This window comes from Melospiza melodia, chromosome 16 (genome assembly GCF_035770615.1).
Source record: "Melospiza melodia melodia isolate bMelMel2 chromosome 16, bMelMel2.pri, whole genome shotgun sequence".
Taxonomy (NCBI): Eukaryota; Metazoa; Chordata; class Aves; order Passeriformes; family Passerellidae; genus Melospiza; species Melospiza melodia.
Window position 1 is genome coordinate 20,637,630 of NC_086209.1, and position 21,827 is coordinate 20,659,456.

A 21,827-nucleotide genomic window follows, 5' to 3' on the forward strand; every position below is an offset into this window, starting at 1 on the left:
GGGTCTGAGAGGGATGTAAGAAGAATCAGAGAAAGCCTGAACCTCCCAAGGCTGCTGAGCAGCGCACCCTGCTAGTCCAGGTACTCTAGGCTCCAAAAGTAATAGAAGCATCCCTTCCTTCAGCTTCCCTACATACCCATCCATCGTCACCTTATTGCTCACAAATCTGTCTCCTCCTCTTGGTTACCCCCATTTAAACACCGCAGACTTCAAGTTTTTCCTCAAAAAACTGAGAGCACCCCTTAACCAAACTGCTTTATATCTCAGCAGCTCTTCTCCTGCTTTGCCTTCCCCCTGTGCACCCACACAGACCCTCTTACAGTCAAATAGCTGCAGCTAAGCACCCTCTTGCCATCCAGCAACTTCGATCAGCAGGTCTCAGTCTCCTATCATGGGCAGATCACATCCATGAAAATTGCTCGGCAAGCACTGCGTCTCACCAAGTCCATGCTGCATAGCTTCTCCTAGCTTCTAGAACTTGCATAAACTCTTGCATGCAGAGCCTTTCTTTCTTCTGAACAGGGACTGCACAGGTCTTTCAATGATTTTTATTTCCTTCGTCTTCTTTTATCTGTTTCCACATTTTTCAGTTCACTTCAATGCTTAAAATTATTCAGCACAGGTTTATCAGCTTCACTAGAGCTGATGGCAAAGGGTCTGGAATGCCACGAGAGGGCACCTCTTTCTTAACTCAGAGGCACACCCTGATTTAACAGCCAGCATCCTGCATGCATTTCTAGTCAAAACTTTCATTTAGAAGATTTAGAAGATGGCCTTTAGGACTTAGAGCAGGAAAAGACCGTGTCTGAGGAGTACAATGAAATGAAGCAGAGAGCCAGAACACAGAACACGTTCAGGCTCACTAAGGCCATTCAGATAAAAATAAATTTTGCTTTAGGTTGGATGAGCGAAGATTTTTGCCAGGAGGTTGCTATGGTGACTTTTCAGCTCTCCCAAACCTCCTCATACTGCAATTACATCTCAGAACCCAGGAGCTAAGAATCTGCAATTCTTTGGAGGAAGAATGTGGGTGGCTGACTCTTCAGGATGTTTGTTAACCAGCCATTTTTATTCTAAAACAAAAAGATCCATATTCTTGTGCTTTTAACAGGTGCTTGCAGTTTCTGTGAACTTTTCAGGCATTTCTGGCTGCCATGTTCCAAGACCTTCTTGAATAACTTTTAAACTATCCTGCAAAGGTTAATTAAAGGATGTTTAGCTCCAGTTGGGCTGAGCTTTCTTCAAATCACTGCACATTTCACTTTGGTACCTAAACTAAAAAGCACGCAATGACAGGAGCATTCTTGCATTTCCTCAGCTTTTGTAATTTATGTTAGTTGTCATTGACTGAGCACTGAAAACACAGAAAGCTGTGCAAATATTATTCACGCTCTCTGGTCATCAGACTTACCCAGTTCTGCCCAGCTCCCCTGAGATAAAGCACCAATAAAAAAGAATTAAAGCCCAGAACACATATTATTTGATTCAGTTTAAAATACTGAACAGCACAGGGAACCGGTACTAAGTTTCAACATACATTCTCACTGTTTTTCTTCAAAACAGATGCATCAGCTGCCATTTACAGCCACACAGCACAGGGGCCTGGTTGCAGAGGACAGTGGGCCAAGGGAGGGCTGGAACTACCCTCAGAACACTGACCTGTAAACAGCATCATAAAATCATAACAAATACCATTAATAGTTCATGAACTAGAAGTCGGTAAATTTTATTGTAAATTATTAGATTGCTTCACTATGTAGGGGCAAGATAAGATAGCAGGGTGTTTATTTTCCTGAGAGTTGACAGTTAGTCCATACAAACTTCCAGATTACAAATTGCTTTAAGTACAAAATTGACATAGTTTTTTTGGTTTTGTTTTTTTTTTAATTTCACAGCTTGGAGAAAATCTTTTTGGCCCTGAGTTACTGAGTCCTGCAGCAAGCATTCCAGAAATCTGGCTAAAATCCTCCCACTCCAAGGTGCAGCAGCTCCAGGTGTGACCAGTGAGAATGAGGAGGGGGCAGCTCCTGCCAGAGGCTGCTTTCGGAGGGTTACCCGGGCACACATGCACAGGGAACTGCCAGCCCAGAGAAGGAAACGGAAGTATCCCGAATGTCCCTCGGGGAACGGCGGTGGGAGCATCCGGCAGGGGCTGCGGAGCAGCCGGGTGCGCCCGGGCACGGAGCCCCGCTCGGCCAAAATGCCGAGGGAGGAGCCGTCGTGCCAAGGGGCAGCACCTGAGCAGGTGGGGCAGCATGCGGGGTCCTGGAGGGCTTTCAGCTTTTATCAGTCCCTCCCCAGTGCCCCCAGAAAAGGGAGGGATTGCTAGGAGAAAGGGGATTTAATTGAGGGGAAAAGCTTCCTTTCCCACAATTGTCCGCATTCAAATTGAAGAGGAATCTGCTTCCCCTGCAACTTCAATGGTCTCAATCGAAGGAAACCCTGCCTTTTCCATGCCGTTACGGGTTTTAATTGATAGAGAGTCCCCATCTTTCGTTATTTTGCAGTTTAAATGGAAGGGGAAAACCTTGATGATGCTTTTTTATGAGTTCGAATTAAGGGTAGCTCTGCCCGTTTCATCATAATAAGGCTTAAATGGAGAGGGAAGCCGAACTGGTCCTCCTTTTTAAGGGTTTGAATTGATGGAAAAATCCCCCGTTTTCCATCACTAGAGAGATTTAAGCTGAGGAATGCTCCTCTTTGCCCAGTATTTTAGGGGATTAAATTAAAGGGGAGAAGCCATTTATTTGCCACCGTATTAGTGTAAGTGGAGGTAACTGACCTATTTCCTCATTTTACGGGGTGCACTTGAAGCAAACTTTGCCTTTTCCAGCTTTTTAGGGGTTTAAAACTGCATTTCAGAGCACTTCTACCCACATCCTGGTATCAAATATTTTGGATGGGAGCAAGGCCAGCACGTGTGCGCATATGTAATCCTAATACCACGTGGAAGTCTATTATTTTTCTTATTTTTATTTCTAATGTAGATAGCTCCAATTAGACGTTCTAAGGAGACTTTGACGACTCATATCATTAGTATTCTTCTCCACTCTACTTAGTCACACATGAAGTACTACTTAGCAGTCACTGAAGAATAATTATGTAAGTTAGCAGCAACTTGATAAGTTGCTGTTAACTTACATAAATTGCCCAAATTACCAAGCTATGATGCCTAAATACAAGGTTTTATTTCCTACCTGTTTTCTGCCCTTTTGTTCCAAGTAGCTGTAGCAAAACAGAGAGTGCTGCCATTTCCCTGAAGAGCCTTCTCCTATATCAAGCCCTTTACTCCCCTTGAATTCAAGTCAGAGGGGCCAAACAGCTGTAGCTGCTCTGAGGGCTTTTATACCCAGTGGGATTTGCCCCCTCCCTTTTCCTGGGTGCCATGGGAACGAGAGGTGGGCACAATCAGGGGTATATTAACCCCAGCCTGGGCTGAGGGGCTTCATTCCCTCTCTGGGATGTGCTGGGGTAAGAGCTCTCCTCTCATTTCAGTGGAAAGGCTCTTTCACCTTACCTCATCTTGCTTTTAGCAGGTGCTTTTAGATATCTAAAGCAACAGAGGCTTGAAGGCATTGTAAAAAAAGCAGCAAGGGACACTGGGAATATTTAAGTTGATGATTTTTGGGATGTGTGTTTAGGGGTGGTAAGGTGCTTTGGTAATTCCTGGTTTTGCTTTTGTGGTTTTTTTTGTTTTGTTTTGGGGTTTTTGTTGTTGGTTTTGTTTTTCTTTGGAAGAGTGCAGCTTCCTGAAATTCCAGGTTGTGCCAAGTGTGACACTTGAGATTTTTCAGCAGTTTTATCATGTCACAAAAGAGTGGTGAAGATAATGTTTTAGATTGAGGGTTTAGATGAGGATTGTGACTAAGAGAGGGATGGTGAGCAGGTATCTGGTTAGGAAGTTTTTCTGGGGGGTTTTGAAAGCAGCAGGGTGAGAAAGGGTGTTTATTTGAGCACCCCCCCTCCCCCTCCCAGGCTTCTCAGAAGCCTAGCAGAGGCATTCCCATGTCCTACAGCACACAAGGTCATCCACTGCACTCACAGCAATGTCATTTAACTTTGCCTTTCTCTTACCCAGGTGCCACTCCTAATAAAGGCCACAGCCTTGGAATCAGGATGAAGCTGGAGCCTGAGGGAGCCAGGCACACTCAGGAAAGGGCAAGTAGCTGCCTTGCTGGGATTTGGCCCCCATAACTCTGGACTCATACTTTGGTTTTCGTTTTCTTTATTGTAGCTGACCAAGAAGCTAACAGGCAATCACAGGGCCCTCTGAGGCAGACTCATTTCAGGTGCAACGTGGATCCACATCACCGATCATCCAAAAGATAAGTCGGGGAACTAGGCTTGGAGATGGGATGATGGGAGAGTATCAGGTTGGGAGTTCTTGGGGCAGATTTAAAAATGAGTAGAGGGGAAAGGAGTCTTTTCTAAGAGCCTGTTAGGACAGCTAAAGGGAGAGGCTCTACTTTTGATGGCAGCTTTCAGTCGGGCAGTGCAGAACAGCTCTTGTCTGTGTTGTGTTGTCCGGTGTGCCGTGCTCCCTAGTGTGTCTTTGGGGTCCCTTTTGCCTTCTCCCCTCGAGGCCCTCACCACAAGCATAATGTGTTGTGTTTGATGTCCCCCTCTTTGTCATGTTCTGTGTCACAGGTGTCTGCACATATTTGTGCCAGAGCTGTCCTGCCCTGCCACATAATCTGCTGCAATAGGACAAGTCCTGGGGACTTGCAGTTTGTGGGGTGTCACTGGACTCTAGATGATATTCCTAGATAGACACAACATGTTTGGAGCTGTGAAGTCATTCTGCAGCCCTTTGACTTTTGTCTTCACTTTCAGATGCAGACGGTAAAATCCAGGCCAAAATCCATCCACCCATGCCAGGTGATGAGGTTCCCCAGAGCAGGTCAGTCACTGTTTGTCTCTGCAGGGGGAGTGTGAAGTGTGACTCTGTTACACTACTGTTCTTTTCCTTTTTAGGAAGTAAAGCTGGATATCAGCAGTGAAGGTGAGATGGGCAAGGTGAGCAGTGAGTAGCTTACAGAAGCAGTTGTTATTGCTCAAGTCTCTCTGCTGCAATTCTAAGCATCTATTCCTATTTCTGCGCCGGGCATTTTCAGGACAATGGTGAGTAGCAGAATTGTTGGGGTTTGGCCAGTGTGCTGCTGAGGTCATGCATTGGTATTTGGTTTTCTTTAACATAGCTGACTACAAAACAACAGGAGTTGTTGTTCAACAACAGTGCCAGCAGGAACTTCCAAGATGTAGAGGCCACCATCTATTGTACATGACGTGGATGTGCGTCCCCAGATATCTGAGAGATAAGTAGAGGGCTAAGACCCACAGAGGGGATGAAGGCATGGTGCTGGGTTGGGAATTACTGGGAGGGGGTTTCGAGTCTGCTTTGGAGGTGGGGTGTGTCCATGAAGTGGCCCCTTAGGCCCCATAAAGGCAAAGTCTCCCTTTTGATCCCAGTGCTGAGGTGTGCAGCAGGGCAGAGCAGTCCCGGTGTGTCTCGTGTCACTTGTCTATTGTGCATTATGTGTTGTTTGTGTATCTCATGTCTTTTACCTTAGCCTTTGAGGGGTCTGTCAGAAACCTTGGCATCATTGTTAGCATCTGTGATCTCTGCATTCCTTGGCCTGGCACCCAGGCCATAGATGTGATTCTGATACCTGTCTGAGCTCCCCAGTCAAAAGTTCTCTGTTTAGAAGCATCCAGTCAGGTGTCTTTTCAGGTCTTGTTCTCAGCTATATGGACAGCTATGCCCCACCTGGATCCATTATGGCAGATTAGGACTTGTAAGAATGTGAGGTTAGGTAGAGGATTCTGACTGGAGGATTCTCAGGCATCCATCTTTGCTGTTCTTGGAATAAATCAAGAAGTTAGCATCTTCTTCCTCCAGGGTTCTCTGAGCCTCATCAGCTTGCTGTCAGCTTCAACTCTTCTTCTTTTGCATTCTCTCAGTCCTTGCAGCCATTTTCCTTGCTAAGAGATTTCTGTTCCTGTTGTGTCCCCATTGTTTGTCACGTCCTGCCTGTCCTGTGTCACGGGTGTCTACACACATTTGTGCTGGAGCTGCTCTGCCCTGCCACATAGCCTGGTGCAATAGGAGAAGTCCCGGGGACTTGGAATTTGTAATGTGGGGTGTAGTTGGACTCTAGATGGGATTTGTAGATGGACACAGGATATCTGGAGCTCTTCAGTTATCCTGCAACAGTTTGACTCTTGTCCTAACTTGTTTTTCAGCTTCAGATGGATTAAATCTGTGCCAGAGGGCCCCATCCCGGAAGTGGGGATTCCCCCTAAGCAGGTGAGGACCCATTTGTCTCTGCAGCATAAGTGTATGTGGTGACTGTGTTACAGCTCTGTTCTTTGTCTTTCTTTTTAGGAATGAATCTGGATACCAGCAGCCGAGGTCATCAGTGGAGAGAAGTATTGTTATTGCTCAGGTCTCAATTTCTGGTGCAGCTCTAAGTTTCCATTCTCATTTTTGCTCTTTAGGCAATCCACTCGGAGTATGCCTAGCCCCCGTCACCTCCCGGTCGATGCACTGGGTTTGCTGCACGTGTCAGCCCTGTGGATGCATTACAGGAGCTGGTGATGAAGCCCTGAACTTTTCTATTTAAAGGTGCCATCCGGGTGGCCTTCGGCAACTGCCGAGGAGTTGCGGGGAGTCAGGGCAGCAGGGAGGAGGAGTGAGGGTCCACTAAGGTTTCAGCCATGGGAAATCACCTCATCTCCTCTTAAACCAGGCTTCCTGTGACGACGGCCTCGGTCTCTGAGCGTGCCCGAAGCGTGCGGCCTGAGCAGCTGGGCGTTCCTAGGAACATGGTGACCAGCAGACTGCTGGGGTTTTGGGCAATGGGCTGCCACGATCAAGCACTGATATTTGGTTTTCTTTAATACAGCTGTCTGAGAGACACCAGCCTGGTGCCAGCAGGACCTTCCCAGCTGACGAGGTGGCCTTCCTTTGCACCTGACACAGACTGGCATCCCCAGATGTCTGAGAGATATGTAGAGGGCTGTGACCCACAGAGAGGATGAAAGCATGGTGCTGGTTTGGGAATTACTGGGAGGGGTTTTTGATTCAGCTTTGGAGGTGGGGTGTGTACATGAAGTGCCCCCTTAGGCCCCATAAAAGCAAAGTCTCACTTTTGAGCACAGTGCGGTGTGCAGGGCAGAGCAGTCCTGGTGTGTCTCGTGTCACTTGTCTATTGTGCATTATGTGTTGTTTGTGTATCTCAAGTCTTTTACCTTAGGCCTTTGAGGGGCCTATCAGAAACTCTGGCATCCTTCTTAGCATCTGTGGTCCCTGCATTCCTTGGCCTGGCACCAGGCCATAGATGTGATTCTGATACCTGTCTGAGCTCCCCAGTCAAAAGTTCTCTCTTTGGAAGCATCCAGTCAGGTATCTTTTCACATCTTGTTCTGAGCTGTATGGACAGCAGTGCCCCACCTGGATCCATTGTGGTGGATTAGGACTTGTAAGAATGTGAGTGCAGGTAGAGGCTTCTGACCATAGGATTCCTGGGCATCCACCTTTGCTGTTCTTGGAACAAATCATTCAGTTAGCATCTTCATCCTCCATGGTTCTGAGCCTCATCTGCTCACCATCAGTCTCAGCTCACTCATTTTCTTTTGCATTCTCTCAGTCCTTGCAGCCATTTTCCTTGCCTGGAGTTTTCTGTTCCTGTTGTGTCCCCATTGTCTGTCACGTCCTGTCCTGTGTCACGGGTGTCTGCACACATTTGTGCTGGAGCTGCTCTGCCCTGCCACATAGCCTGGTGCAATAGGAGAAGTCCCGGGGACTTGGAATTTGTAATGTGGGGTGTAGTTGGACTCTAGATGGGATTTGTAGATGGACACAGGATATCTGGAGCTCTTCAGTTATCCTGCAACAGTTTGACTCTTGTCCTAACTTGTTTTTCAGCTTCAGATGGATTAAATCTGTGCCAGAGGTCCCCTTCCCAGGTGAGGGGATCCCCCCAAGCAGGTGATGCCCCATTTTTTGCTGCAGCATAAGTGTATGTGGTGACTGTGTTACAGCTCTGTTCTTTGTCCTTCTTTTTAGGAAGTGAATTTGGATACAAACAGCCAAGGTCATCAGTGGAGAGAAGTAATTGTTATTGCTCAGCTCTCAAGCACAAGAATTTTTCAGCAGATTCATCATGACACAAGAGGGATCTGCCCAGTGTCAAGGATGATGTTTGAGGCTTCAGGTGAGTTGAGGATGGTGACTGGGAGAGGGAGGGTGAGCAGGTATCCAGTTAGGAATTATTGTGGGCGGGGGGAGGTTTGCAGGCAGCAGCGTGAGAAAGGGTGTTTATTTGAGGGCCCCCCCCCACAAGGCTGTTCAGAAGCCTAGCAGAGGCATTGCCATGTCTTACAGCACACAAGGTCATCCAGTGCACTCACAGGAATGCCATTTAACTTTGCCTTTCTCTTACCCAGGTGCCACTCCTAATAAAGGCCACAGCCTTGGAATCAGGATGAAGCTGGAGCCTGAGGGAGCCAGGCACACTCAGGAAAGGGCAAGTAGCTGCCTTGCTGGGATTTGGCCCACATAACTCTGGACTCATACTTTGGTTTTGGTTTTCTTTATTGTAGCTGACCAAGAGGCTCACAGGCCATCACAGAGCCCTCTGAGGCAGACTCATTTCAGGTGCAATGTGGATTCCCATCACCGATCATCCAAAAGATAAGTCGGGGGCCATGGCCTGGTGATGGGAGTGTAGCGGGTTGGGAGTTCTTGGGACGGGTTTAAAAATGAGCAGAGGGGAAAGCAATCTTCTGCAAGGGCCTCTTAGGACAGCTAAAGGGAGAGGCTCTACTTTTGATGGCAGCTTTCAGTCGGGCAGTGCAGAACAGCTCTTGTCTGTGTTGTGTTGTCCAGTGTACTGTGTTCCCTAGTGTGTCTTTGGGGTCCCTTTTGCCTTCTCCCCTCGAGGCCCTCGCCATAAGCATGATGTGTCGTGTTTAATGTCCCCCTGTTTGTCACGTTCTGTGTCACGGGTGTCTGCATGCATTTGTGCTGGAGCTGTTCTGCCCTGCCGCATGGCCTGCTGCAATAGGACAAGCCTTGGGGAGTTGAAATTTGTGATGTGGGCTGTACTTGGGCTCTAGATGATATTCCTAGATTGACAAAAGGTCTTTGCAGCTTGTGAGTTACCCTGGTGGTGTTTGACATATGTTCTAACTTTCAGGTGCAGATGCATTCCATGTGTGGCAGAGGGTCAGGGTTAGGAGGTGCCGGGCCTTCTTAGGAGCGCGGTGAGTAGCAGAGTGGTGGGGTTTTGGCCGATGCGGTGCCAAGATCAGGCCCTGATGTTTGGTTCTCTTTAATCTAGCTGTCTGAGAGACCCCAGCCCGGTGCCAGCAGGACCTTCCCAGGTGACAAGGTGGCCTTTCTTTGCACCAGAGACCAGCTTCCCCAGATGTCTGAGAGATAAGCAGAGGGCTGCAACCCACAGAGGGGGTGAATGTGGGGTGCTGGGTCAGGACTCCCCGAGTTGGGGGTCTGAGTTGGCTCTGGCAATGAGGTTAGCCAAGATGTTGCTCCTTAGGCCCCATAAAAGCAAAGTCTCCCTTTTGATCGCAGTGCTGAGGTGCGCAGCAGGGCAGAGCAGTCCTGGTGTGTCACTTGTCTTTTGTGTGTTGTCTGGATATCTCATGTCTCTTATCTTAGCCCTGTGAGGGGCCTCTTAGAAACCTTTCCTAGCATCCGTGATCTCAGTGTTCCTCGCCCTGGCACCCATGCCGTAGAACTTTTGGCCTGGTGTGAGCTGTGAGGATGATGGGGGCTCGGAGCAGCCCAGGTGTGAGTGTGAGGATGATGAGGGGCTCGGAGCAGCCCAGGTGTGAGTGTGAGGATGATGAGGGGCTCGGAGCAGCCCAGGTGTGAGTGTGAGGATGATGAGGGGCTCGGAGCAGCCCAGGTGTGAGTGTGAGGATGATGAGGGGCTCGGAGCAGCCCAGGTGTGAGTGTGAGGATGATGAGGGGCTCGGAGCAGCCCAGGTGTGAGTGTGAGGATGATGAGGGGCTCGGAGCAGCCCAGGTGTGAGTGTGAGGATGATGGGGGCTCGGAGCAGCCCAGGTGTGAGTGTGAGGATGATGGGGGCTCGGAGCAGCCCAGGTGTGAGTGTGAGGATGATGAGGGGCCGGCTCCTGCCGGGGCGAGGCTGTTTTAGGGGGAGGCTTTGCCTCAGCTCCCTTTTGCATGGAGCTGCTGAGTGGAGGGGTTTATGGGGCGCTCCCGGCGCTGTCTCATGGAAGGACTACGAGAGCTTCTCACAGGGTCGGGGGGAACACCTGGAGCCGCGCTTGGATACGTGGAGCATCGCTTAAAGGAGGCGCCGAGGGACGAATCTTTGTGCCCAGGAGCAGCAGCCGAACAGGTGAGCCCGTGTGGGTTTGGAGCGGGGAACTTTTGTCCTTCCCCTTTCCAATTTCATCTTGCCAGTCCCTCCCCGGATCCCCAGGAACAAAAATGGAGCTTATGAAGACAAAAGGGATTAAGGAGGAGGAAGCAGCTACTCTTCTATTATTGTCTGTATTTGAACTGAGGGGATCCCTCTTGACTTGTGGTTTTAAGGGTGTTGATTGCAGGAAAAGCTGCCTTTTCCAGGCTTTTAGGGGTATCCCAGGGGTGACAGGGAATCCCTGTGTTCTATTTTAAGGGGAATGGGAAAAGTATTGTTGTGGTGTTATGGGTTTGGTTTGAAGGCAGCCACCCCATTTTCATCACCCTCGGGTTTAAATGGAGGGGGCAGCCCTGGTGTCCCTCCTTTTGAAGGGTTTGAATGGAGGTCGAAATCGCCCTTTCCCATCAGTCGAAGGCTTTCATTTGGGGAGCGCCCCTTCTTTTCTGCTCTCCTAGGGGGTGAAATTGGAGGGGAGAACACATTTCTTTGCCCTTGTTGAAGTGAGGTGAGCCCGCCTGCGGCGTCAGTTTCGGGGTTGGCTTGCGGGAAGCCGCAGCTCCGGCAGCGTTTGCAGGGCTGCAATGGGGCTGTGCCGCTGCATTGGAGGGCGCTGCCCGTGCCCGCGGCCCGGCGCGGAACGTTCCCGCTCGGGAGCGCTGCTGGCACGGCCCGGGCAGCTGCCGGGGCGCACGGGGGATTCGGCGCGGCCGGGCCGGCCGAGGGCGGCAGTGGCGGAGCCGCGCCGGTGCGAGCCGTGCGGAGCCGAGCGGAGCCGGGCCGGGCCGGCCGAGGGCGGCAGAGGCGGCGCGGGCGCTGCTGCGCCGGCCCGGGCGGTGCCGGCCGCTCCGCCCGCTCCGGGCGTGGGGCTCGGGCGCCGCCGGTAGCCCCGGGCCCGGTGCCGGCCCCGCCGGGCAGGGGCAGCGGGCGGGGCTCCCCGGGACGGCGCCGGCCCCGCGTGCCGGAGCGGCCGCCGCAGGAGCCGCTTTCCTGCCGGGAGCCGCGCTCCGTCCGGGGCCGGCAGCGAGCGCGGGGTTCGGCCGCTCCAAGTTCGGCGGTGCCGTGGCTCGGAGGCGCTTTGGAGGCGTTGATGGCATCGCTGGGTTCGGTTTGCAGTGGGTGTACGCTAAGGGATAGGGTGTTCTTCCTGAGCGGCACGGTTCTCGGTGCCGGTAGGGATGATAAAGGTTTGTTTTGGATTGAGTTTTGTAGTCGGATTTGTTTTTTTTTTTTTTTGCCGGGGTATTATGTTTTGAAAGGCGCGCAATGGTTTTTACGGGTCGTAGCATGATGTAGCAATTCGGATTTTAATTCTGTTGCGGTGGCTTTTATTAGCGTGAGTGTGTAGTGTTTGTTTTGGGGGGCTTGAGGTAGCGTCGTGTCGTTCATAGCAGCGGGTTTTTAATCTTGGTAATTGTCTTAGTGTTTATCGTCTTCCAGGGCTTTTATTTATTTAGTTTGTTTGATTGTAGCGTATGTTTTATGGTTACGGGTAATTTGGGAGACATTGTTTATGGTTTGCCTTTAGTCTTTGTTTGTTTCTAGGTGGTATTTTTATTTTGATAGATTGAGGCACTGTGGGTTTATTCAGTTGGGAATAATTTTTTTGTTGTAAACTTAAGGGGGTTTTTTTGTTTTGGGGCGTGTTTTTGTGTCATTTGATGTATTTGGTTGTTGTTTATCAGTTTTATTTTTGGGCATATGGGTATTTACATGGTGGGTCTTTTTAAGTATTTATTTGGGTAGTTATTTTCTTAATTTTTAGGAGTTGAGTTTTTTTTCCATGTTGTTAATTAGTTCGGTTTTTAAAGTTGTTTTTACACAGTACTGTTTCTTCTTTGAGTTAGTGTAGAGCAAGAATTTTGTTTATTTTTTTTCGTAATGTTCAGGGTCAGTGGCACTGTTTGGAGTTTAGTAGGTTGGTTTCATTTTTTTTTTGTAGTTTTTGTGATTTGCTCTTTGTGTTTCTATAGGGTTTTCTTTTATTTTGGTTTCATTTTTCTGACGTGATGAGAATTGTTATTGAAAAGAGTGTTGTGTGGTTTTTTTGCTGGCAGTTGTTTGGCTGTTGGAGGTATCTTGATGTTTTTTGAACGTATTGGTGGGAATTTGATGCTGGTTTTTTGTCATTTTATTTAGGAATTGGATTTTAAATGTACAATTATATCTATAACTATATTTAAACAAAAAAAAAAATAGATGTGTAGAAATAGGAATAAACCACTTTTATATTTGCGGTCTATTTCAAAAATTCAGCAGGTAACATAAGTCATTATATATTACAATAAGATATTCTATTTGTAATAGAGTATTGTGTATGTTTATAGATATATAAATAGAGACTATAAACATAGACACAAGCCAAACCGAAAAATAAATGTAGCAATGTATTGCAAATACATGCATATTGGGATTGCAGCTCCCGGTGGCGGAGGACGGAGCGGCGACTGTAAGCCCGAGACTACACATCCCGGCAGGCCGTGCTGCTGGCGCGGCGTGTGACGCAACGGCCGACGGGGCGCATGAGTGGCTGGCGTGCCAGGCGGCCGCGCGGGGCTGTGCGCGGGCAGCTGCCGGCGCCTCTCCCGCGCGGGACGGAGACGCTGGAGGGGCGAAGCCTCCGTCTGGCCGCCCGCACGGAGCTGAGCAGCGCGGAATGAGCGTCCGCCCGGTTCCTCGGCCTCACTCAGCGGTGCCGGGGGCGGGGGGCGAGGCGGTGCTTTGCTGCCGCGGGCCGGGAGCTGCGGGAGCCGCCCCGGGCGAGCGGCGCCGGGCGCTACCGCGGTCCCGGTGGGGCGGCCGCCCTCGGGCTGGCGGAGGCGCCGGAGGAGCCCCCGAGCTGCAGCCGTCTCCCTCGGGCTGCTGCCGGTGCTGCGGGCGGAGGCGGCTCCGCCGCGTGTTGGGCGCTGCGAGCAGGGAGCGCTGCGGTATCGCCGGCATGACGGGGCTGCTGCCTGCGTTAGTGCTCGTGGCTCTTTTTGCCATGAAAACGGAGGGTTTACTGAGCGGTAGAGCCAGAGATGGCCGGGAGAATGCCCAGCGCAGGGAGCGGGCGGGCTGTATGCTTGGGATGGCACAGGTGCGATCTGCAAAGTCACCCCCCCTTCCGCCCCTGCCCTCCCGAGCCCCAGGGAAAATGCTTTCCAGCATTGTCGAGCTTCTGAAAGACAAAACTTGTGATTTGACACTTGCATCCAGAAAAGGTTTCTGTCTAGATTAGCAAATGCCTAAATTGTTCTTGGTTACATCCCATGACCGGTTTTAGGCAGCGACTTTATAATGCTTTTAGGATTTTCTTGTACAATGGTGAGAAAATAGGCAGGTCTGATACTGGTTTCACTATTTTTCTACTTCACGTTCCATGAGATTCTTTCATCCAAGCACTTGTATTAAAATTCTACTGTAAGCGTTTATGGTTCACTTTTTTTTTTCTTTGCAGCACCCGTGACTTTTTTTTTCTTTAAATCGGCAGTAAATATAGCTGAGTAAAATTACCTTGGTTTTCTTCCTTCTTTTTTAACTGAATTGTTTTTATTAATAATTCTACTTGATTACGCAGAAAAAGTGGGTATGTCCTGTAATCTGTCCTAGCTTTTCTTGTTTATGGTGTACTCCCTTGGAGTCCCACAAAAACATTCTGGGTGCAAAGGTATGTGTTTACATATAAGTGATCAGTTTAGATATTTGTCTGTGTACCTTTTCCTGTAATTCAGAGCTTGCGTTCTGTGTTTTTTATGATAAACCTATGAGACATGTAAAAATGGTTTTGCAAGTCTGAATCGTTGAAGGCAGCAATAAGTGGATTTAGAGCCTGTTGTTGACCAGACAAAGGGAAAAAGTGTGACTTTGTTGCTGAACTTGTCATTTTTCATTTGACTTGCCTTGAATTATTGAAGAAGAGAGAGAACTAGGAAAAGAGAGAAATAGAATTGGTTATTGAGCACTCCTAAAAAGCTCACTGTGATTCTGTGTAGAGCCAAAGTGAAGGGTGATGGAGCAGAGCTCTGTGCATTAGAAGGAAATAAACCTGATCTCCACACAGAGTCTTACTAATTTCTGTTTTTAAAATGCAAAATAAGTTTAGGAAGTGTTGCAAGTTAGTATCTGGGGAAAGAAATGGCAGTTCCACAAAACATTCCATTTAAGAGAGGCCCTTGGAATGATTCATTTTGTAACCACTGTCACTGCAGTCGGTTGGTGGTTCAGCCTTGAAATGTGTTCGTGCCCTTCTATAAAGCACTGTTTCGTTTGCCTTTCAGTGCTATGAGTCTTGATAAATTGGAGAAGCGCCCAAGAGAAATTCATCCTCCTGCGATACAAAAGGTAGGAAGTGACTTTTTTTGGTTTGGTTCTTTTTCTTTATTATTTTCTGGAAATAGAAGTAATTAAGTATAGATACTACTGGTTTGTTTCTTCCAGTAACTGATAATACTAATACCAATAATAATAATAAGAGTAAAGTAATACTACTTAAACTGTCTTTATCCATTGAACTGGCCATTTCAAATCAAAACTTCTAAACGCAAATAAAACCATCATCCTTGTAGAATCTTTAACAAGAGTGGGCTAAAGATACTGTTTTTGTTTACAGGATTTATTGGTCCATGAAGAGCAAGAGGTAAGTACAAGCCTAAATACCTCTAGCTCACAGACCTGCCCAGTGAAGAGAGCTTTGTATTTTGATGGGCTTGTGATGACTTTGAAATCAATTGCTCATTCATTACAGTAAAAAAAAAAGTTTTCTTGAACATGACAGCAAAAATAACTTTAAGCACAACTTAATAATAATAGATCACCAATTTAAGTTAATAATTTTATGCTATACTCTTGGGTGAGGGAAGACTCGGACACTCAATATGAGATCAGCAAGCTATGTTTGTTGCAGAGAGTATCAGACACTTATACAGCACATAATAAGCTTATGAATATTCTGTAAGCCAAGCAATGTATTGGTTAAACTATACCATCAACTCTTCCTCATTCCTTTGGGCCTACATTCCCCATTTCCCACGTCTCTCTGTCTACTTGTTATCCTACCCAGCTAGGCCCAGGCACACACTATCTTGCAGGTGCAAAAACTCAAACTAGCTGTGTTCGGTACTTTCCCAGCTCCTGGTCGGCTAATGAGCGAATGTCTGCGTGCCCTCTGTCATGGAGCCATTTCTCCACACTATACTATCAAAGTTTAAAGGTAAATTATTATGTATTAGGAGATGGTATAAAGTGTATGTTCTAATGTGTAGGATATATACAGAGATACATACTTGAAAGTCTGTAGAGGAAACAAATTTTTACGTCTTCTGTTTGACTGTTTGTCATAAAATATTTGGTTTTATTTCCCAGGGATCGGTGAATTTTAACTCTGCAGTCCTCTATGCTAAGGATGGTCAGCTTACAGATGATTAAATGTTCAGTAATGGTGAGTTTTTCACCTTCTCCTTCATTGTTTTGCTCATCTGAATAAAAAAAAACAAAGGCAAGATTAAAGAAAAAGAAATAGTTTTATTATTTTTTACCCTGTTATGTCTGTTTCCTCAGTATTTGCTGGAGCTGTGCTTACCCAAGCTTTGGGTAAAACAAGCTTTGGGTTCCTTCTGTCCCACTGTGAGTTGCCCTGTTTGGTTGCATCTGGTGAAATTCACCCTGAGACCTTACAGAACTAGCTCCAACTACGTGAGAGCCATTTGCAGTTCTCTCCAGACACCTGGAGAATGGGTGACGCTTCTGAGGATCTGGCAAGTGGAGTTATCCAAAAAGATACAAAGACTAAAAAAATCATAAGCAAATATGTCTGCAGAGAAAACAAACTGGAGAGAACAAAAGGTGATATTGTTATCCTTATCCTGTATTAGAAACATCCACTGTGCTGTGCTTTGGTGCTGGTAGCTGCCAGGGGCTTCCTTGGTCTGTTTAGGGAGGTGTAGGTGTTCACTTGTAGGTTTTTTTCTCTGGACAAGTCAATTCAAACTTTGCTAAGCTTACATTTGAAAACTACTCCCTAGAACAGTCCAGCATGACATGCTGGATGCCGTCTCCCAGAGGGACCCAAAACTGCCAGAAATTTCACAGGGAGGGGTGGGTGTAGAATACTAAAACCTGTTAAGTTTTTCATTTTTATAGGTATTGGCAAAGAAAAAGAATTTATCTCTAAATTCATTTGGAAAGAAACCCTCACTCTATCCACTCATTTGTTTACAGAAATGTAGGAAACTCTGACTAGAGATGGGTAACAGTTTTGAAAATAAAGACATAAGCTTTATCTAGGAATGAACCAATCAAGCGCCCTGAAAGCATAAGAACAGCTGCAGGGGCTGAAGGGAATAGAAAGGGTTCTCTGGCAGCTTTTGCCTCAGTTCTCTGCCTGCCCCCAATGTTCGTCGCAGCCCCGGCCTGAGCTCAGCGGCACAGCTGCTGCAATGTGGACAGAGAGCGGTACTGCCGCCCCCTAACCCAGTGCCAGTTTTCCTTCCAGTTGTAGAACTGCAAACATCGCAGTATTCCTCTGACACCAGCGGTTCTAGGAAGTAGAGGTGTAGGTGGCCTTGGCCTCCCACAGGTCCTCATGTCAACTTACTCTGAAACATTAGGGTGGAAGTTACTCTATCTCATGAACAGAGGTACCTTTTCCTTACAGGTGCTTGTGCTGTAGTTTGGATTCTGCTTCCTAACATTTCTAGTGTGACAGGGTTTACCATAGAGACAATCTGCCAGGAGGTAGCGCTTTGGGGGGTATGGCAGTCCCGGGTGTGTATTCTGAACTCCTTCAGAATGTTAGGGTTGAAGTATTTCTTATCTCAGGAAAACAGCAATCTTTTGCATCTGCATATCAGCTGTTGAAATTTTGGGTTCAATTTCTTGAATCACAAATGTCATAGGATTCCTCCCAGATGGCAGCTGCCATGAAGTATGGCTCTTCTTGGTCTTGGGTTTCAGGGGCTGTTTCCAAAGTGACCTACAGACATTGGAATGAAATCATTATTTACTTCGTAAAGGAATCGCTCTCCAAAGCATCAGCCAGGGTCTAAATGTGCCATTCTGCCTTTTAAAAGTACCAACATCACAGGATTTTTCTCAGATTAAAGCTTCCATGGAGTCGGATCTCTCAAGCCTGGCCCTTGAGAATTGTGGGCCTCCTGTGAACTGGTCTTGCCAGAAGGGCTTGCTGAGTTTTCCACTGTGTGGAAAAGAGATCCCATTTGGAGCCTGAAGCCTCGTGTTTCCTGTAGGATTTCCACTCCTAGAATTGCACACTTTGAAGGATTTCTTATAGCAGAAGATTTCTGGGAACTAGGACTCTGGCTGGATTTGGGTCTCTGGACTCTGAGGTGAAGTGACCTCGAGACACTAGGGCATGCAGATTTCCTTGCTGTTGAAAAGAGCCATTGTTCGCACCCAGGAGCCATGGTCTGAATGGGGATGTCACCTCTTAAATTTGCAAATGTCACAGGATTTCTTCTAAATTAATGGTGCTAAGAACATAAGGTCTGGCTGGCTTTCGACTTAGAGGCGCCTCCTCTAAATTGGTCTTCAGACGCTAGGTTGGAAAGTGTTCCTACATATGCCAAATAGCCCTTGCTATGCAGTTAATAAGCTTCAAAGTACCATGGAGTTGCTGCCCCTGCAAAGATTTTGGCAGAGCCTGGTTGTGGTGCCCCATTCCACTCCACCCCCCTTAGCAGGTCCTTGTGGTTGTATGGGGAATCATCGTGGAGCATGCCAACCCAGCTCCATCCTGGGAACAGCACCTGTATTTTACCCTAAAATTTCTGTCCCATTATAGCTCCTGTTAGGATACAAATGTAACTCAGTTTCCACTGATTTTACCCCCAGTCATCTTTCCATACAAACATTGCTCCACTCTCCAGAGGATTATTGTGAGCAGATGTGAGCTCTGCTGTCCCTTTGGACTGACAGAGGTTTTGTCCCAAGTTGCTTTGGAACCTGTCCTGCACATGTTACGAGTCCTCAGTCTCCTGCAATTTTGTGGGTCAGTCACATGTAAAACAGCACAGCTGGCTGGCATGCTTTGCTTATGAGGGGAGACAAGAGAAGAATCCCTCTGCTCACACCAGACCTACAGCTGCCAAACCTCACCAAAGCACCTGAGGAGCCCCCAGGGACTGATGGTACAGAAGGGAGGTGATGGAGGACAGCAGAGCAGGCAGCCTGCCCTCCATCTGGGTGTGAAGAAGGCAGGGCTGGGAACTGTAAGCAACATCCCAGCAGGTCCGGCTGATGGTGCCACCCTGAGGGCTTCTCCTGCCTTTGGGCAGTCCCAGCTGCTGCAGCTCACTTGACAGAGACTCATTGTCTATACTGTGCTTGGCTGCACTGGAGATGATGAAGCCGAGGACAGCAATGGTTGCCTTCACATCCCCTGACTGCAGATGGGAAGGAGGGTGAGCTCTGTCACCGTGGGAAGGCATCTGCAGATTCATTGCTGCCCGTTTCTGGAGCATGGCTCCATCGGGGGATCGTGGTAAGGACAGCAGTGCTCACCTAACTGTGCACCTGAGGACAGCTTCAGGATCTTGTCATACTGTGGGAGAGCAGAGCTTCACAGTAAATACCAGCTAACATACTTACTACCAGTGTTAACACTAACAATTCTTATCTATATTAATACTAGTAACACTTACTATGCGTATTATTAATCCTATTAGAGGCTGGTAGTGTTCTTAATGCTGAGGCTTGTGAGAAGAACACAGAATTAATTAATGATGCTGATTATGCTATTGTGGTGTTGAAATACTTGGCCTGCACTGTGGTAGCCCCACACTTACCTCGATGGCCTGCCCCAGCAGATCCCAAAACACCTGGATGCAGATCAGCTTAAGCTTCACTGATGTGATAAACAGAGTTCGTTCTTTAAAATTTTTAAAAGTTTATTAAAGGATAAAAGGACAAAATAATCCAGCACTGGGATGCTTTTAGCACACAGCCAAAGAGCACAGAGGTAGCTTAAAAACATGTTCACTATATACTGTTACATTGCTGAGGTTACATGCATATTCATTAACTTACACATTATTCAAACATTCCTTTGACTTTTTGATGTTCCAGGAACTCTCTTGTTTAGTTTTAACCTCTGACTTGTCTGCAGAACGTTCTGTAAATGAGGTCTACACATTTTATTTCTTCCTGTAGTTTTATCCTGTTGCTTCACACTCCCTGATAATACCGATAAGAGTCGATAAATGCTTCCTGGATGCTTAAGCTCTTTTTGTCACTATTATCACTTGGTAGGGGCAGTCTGCAGTTAGGAGAAACAGAATAATTGCTTTACACCATTTTCTGAGTTAGTTACATAGAAGTACTTTAGTTTCTATTTCAACATTTTGCTAAAGCCTATAATATATTTATCACGCTACTATTCATATGAAATATACAATGCATACATAAACTGGCATATTACACTATACAAAGCAGTTAAAAGTAAGTATAAGTTTTACCATATCAAAATACTTGTAATGCAAAAAGCTAATCTATGAATGTGAAAGCCAATATTGTTTTATCATCTATAACATCCGACGACGAGGGTGAGCAGCGGGCCCGCAGCAGGCGGAGGGCGGGCAGGGGGACGCGGGCACTTAACTTCGGCCAGGGTGCTGATCTCGGCCAGTCGGGGCAGGCCAAGTCCCCGCAGAAGCGGAAGCACTGCGGTAGAAGAGGCACCCAGAGCCCGCAGCGGGCGCTGCACGCCCTCCCCGCTCCCGAGCCCTCTCCTCACCAAATCGCCGCCGCTCCCTAGTCCGCCCTGCTGTCGCCAAGACGACCCGGAACCCCTCCCGGGCTACACTCCTCTCCGCCTCCTGCCCCGAGTGCCGATGGGGCGCTCCGGTAGGGGCTCTGCGGGGGTCTTTTCGCCGGGACCTGGGCACGAGAGAAGGCCGGAGAAGGGGACGGGGGTTTGGCGAGCGCGCCCGCCGCCGCCGCCGCCGCCTGCGAGCCCTTCGGGCAGCCCGAGCTCCGCCCCACGCTCCCACGGGGCTCAGCCTGACGGCTCCCAAGCCTCCCAATCACGGCCCGCCTTTCTCCGTCCGCCCTGTCCAATCACAGCCGCCCTTTCAAACCGGAAGCGGTCCCGCCAATCTCAGCCCGCTCAGTCGCGGCTCGCCGCCTCAGACTGGCCCCGCTCGCCCGTACGTCTGAGGCGCCGCTCCCGCCACCGCCGCTTTGGGAGCCGGCGGAGCAGCGTCCCCGCTGCCGCTGCCTCGGCAGGCGCTGTTGCGGACGGGAAGGGCGGCCGGGAGCTTCCAGTTCAGGTCCTGGTCGGGATCAGGTTCTGGTCCAGGGAAGCGGGCAGGCGGCGGGCAGCGGGCGGACGCGGCCACAGCAATGGCGGCGGCGGGAGCAGCGCTTGAGGGGACCGCGGGGAGTCGCGGAGCGGAGCGCGGCGGGAATGGGCGGGCTGGGATTGGTGGAGCCGGCAGGCGCTGCCTCGGGTTGTGATTGGCTGGCTGTCCGCCCGTGGGGCATAAATAGCGGGCGTTGGGGCGGCAGCGGCGTCAGTTCGGCGGTGAAGCTGGGAGAGACGGGAGCTGCGGATGCGCGGTCCGAGGAGCAGCGCTGCGGCAGGACGGGACCCCCGCGGCAGCTGATCCGGGGAGCGCTGGTGAGCACGGACGCGACGCCTGCGGCCGTATCTGGGGCTGGCCGTGTCCAGTTCTTTCTGCCGCACCCTGCGTGGCTCGGGTAGCCGGCGGCTGGTGTGGGGCCTGGAGTGGCGTGGGGGGGGGGGGGGGGGGGGCGGGGCGCCGCCTGCTGTCACTGGGGGCTGGGAAGTAGCTGCTTTGCGGTTTCTGGATTTAAAGAAATGTTCAGAATACGAGGAATAAGGCTTGCTTTTTTTATTTTTATTACTTTATTTTGTTTTTATTTGTAATGTTTTTTTTCTTAATTGTGTTATTTTATTATTGCCCGTTTTAATACATCTTTTTGGTTTGATTTGTTTTCTTTACTACATATCTCATGTTAATTTGGTAAGGGTTGTGGGACTGGGGCTGAAACACCAGTTGTGAGAGCAGTGGGGACATAAAACCCCAGGGTGTGGAATAATGATTTTGGCATGAGTCAGGCCCAAAACAATGTGGGGTGGTGGAAATGCTGAGGCTAGATAAATGCCATGGGAGGAAGGCATGGAGCTGCAGCACAGGGCCTGCAGGTTATGCCTGGGGGGTCCCAGCCCCTGCTCTGTGGTACCAACGAGGGGCTGAGGGTGTGGGGGCTCAGAGGGTTCTAGGGCCCAAGAACCAGCCCAAGAGTGCCTTTTGGGATGGGGGGGCAGGAGTCCAGTGGCTGTTCCCAGCCCCCGGAGCTGCCTGAGGGGAGGTGAGGGGGCCTTTGTGCAGGTGCTGGGCTGAGAGCCAGGGTGAGGGGGAGGGTGGATGTTGAGCTTCAGGCTTCCAGTG

General features: G+C 48.9%; 3 long non-coding RNA genes across 6 annotated transcripts in view; all 3 read left to right on the forward strand.

The window, feature by feature from the left end:
• The first annotated feature begins 4,269 nt into the window (after positions 1-4,269).
• Positions 4,270-8,220, forward strand: LOC134425947 (uncharacterized). 2 transcript variants are annotated; one of them, XR_010029815.1, is made up of 5 exons: positions 4,270-4,900; positions 4,975-5,292; positions 6,244-6,828; positions 6,906-7,968; positions 8,069-8,220. It is a non-coding gene; the product is annotated as an uncharacterized LOC134425947 (long non-coding RNA). The 2 variants fall into 2 exon arrangements; XR_010029814.1 differs by having other exon boundaries at positions 6,244-7,968.
• Positions 8,221-11,448: 3,228 nt separating this feature from the next.
• Positions 11,449-21,827, forward strand: part of LOC134425868 (uncharacterized) — a 62,971-nt gene continuing 52,592 nt past the window's right edge. The window contains exon 1 of the long non-coding RNA XR_010029795.1: positions 11,449-11,603. This is a non-coding gene — a long non-coding RNA (uncharacterized LOC134425868). The remainder of the gene's footprint in view (positions 11,604-21,827) is intronic.
• On the forward strand, positions 13,202-19,920 carry LOC134425869 (uncharacterized). Of its 3 annotated transcripts, none has more exons than XR_010029799.1 (6): positions 13,202-13,495; positions 14,676-14,739; positions 15,008-15,034; positions 15,486-15,607; positions 15,760-15,835; positions 15,955-19,920. It is a non-coding gene; the product is annotated as an uncharacterized LOC134425869 (long non-coding RNA). The 3 variants fall into 3 exon arrangements; XR_010029798.1 differs by having other exon boundaries at positions 13,205-14,739; positions 15,526-15,607; positions 15,955-16,239; positions 17,350-19,920; XR_010029797.1 differs by having other exon boundaries at positions 13,207-14,739; positions 15,526-15,607.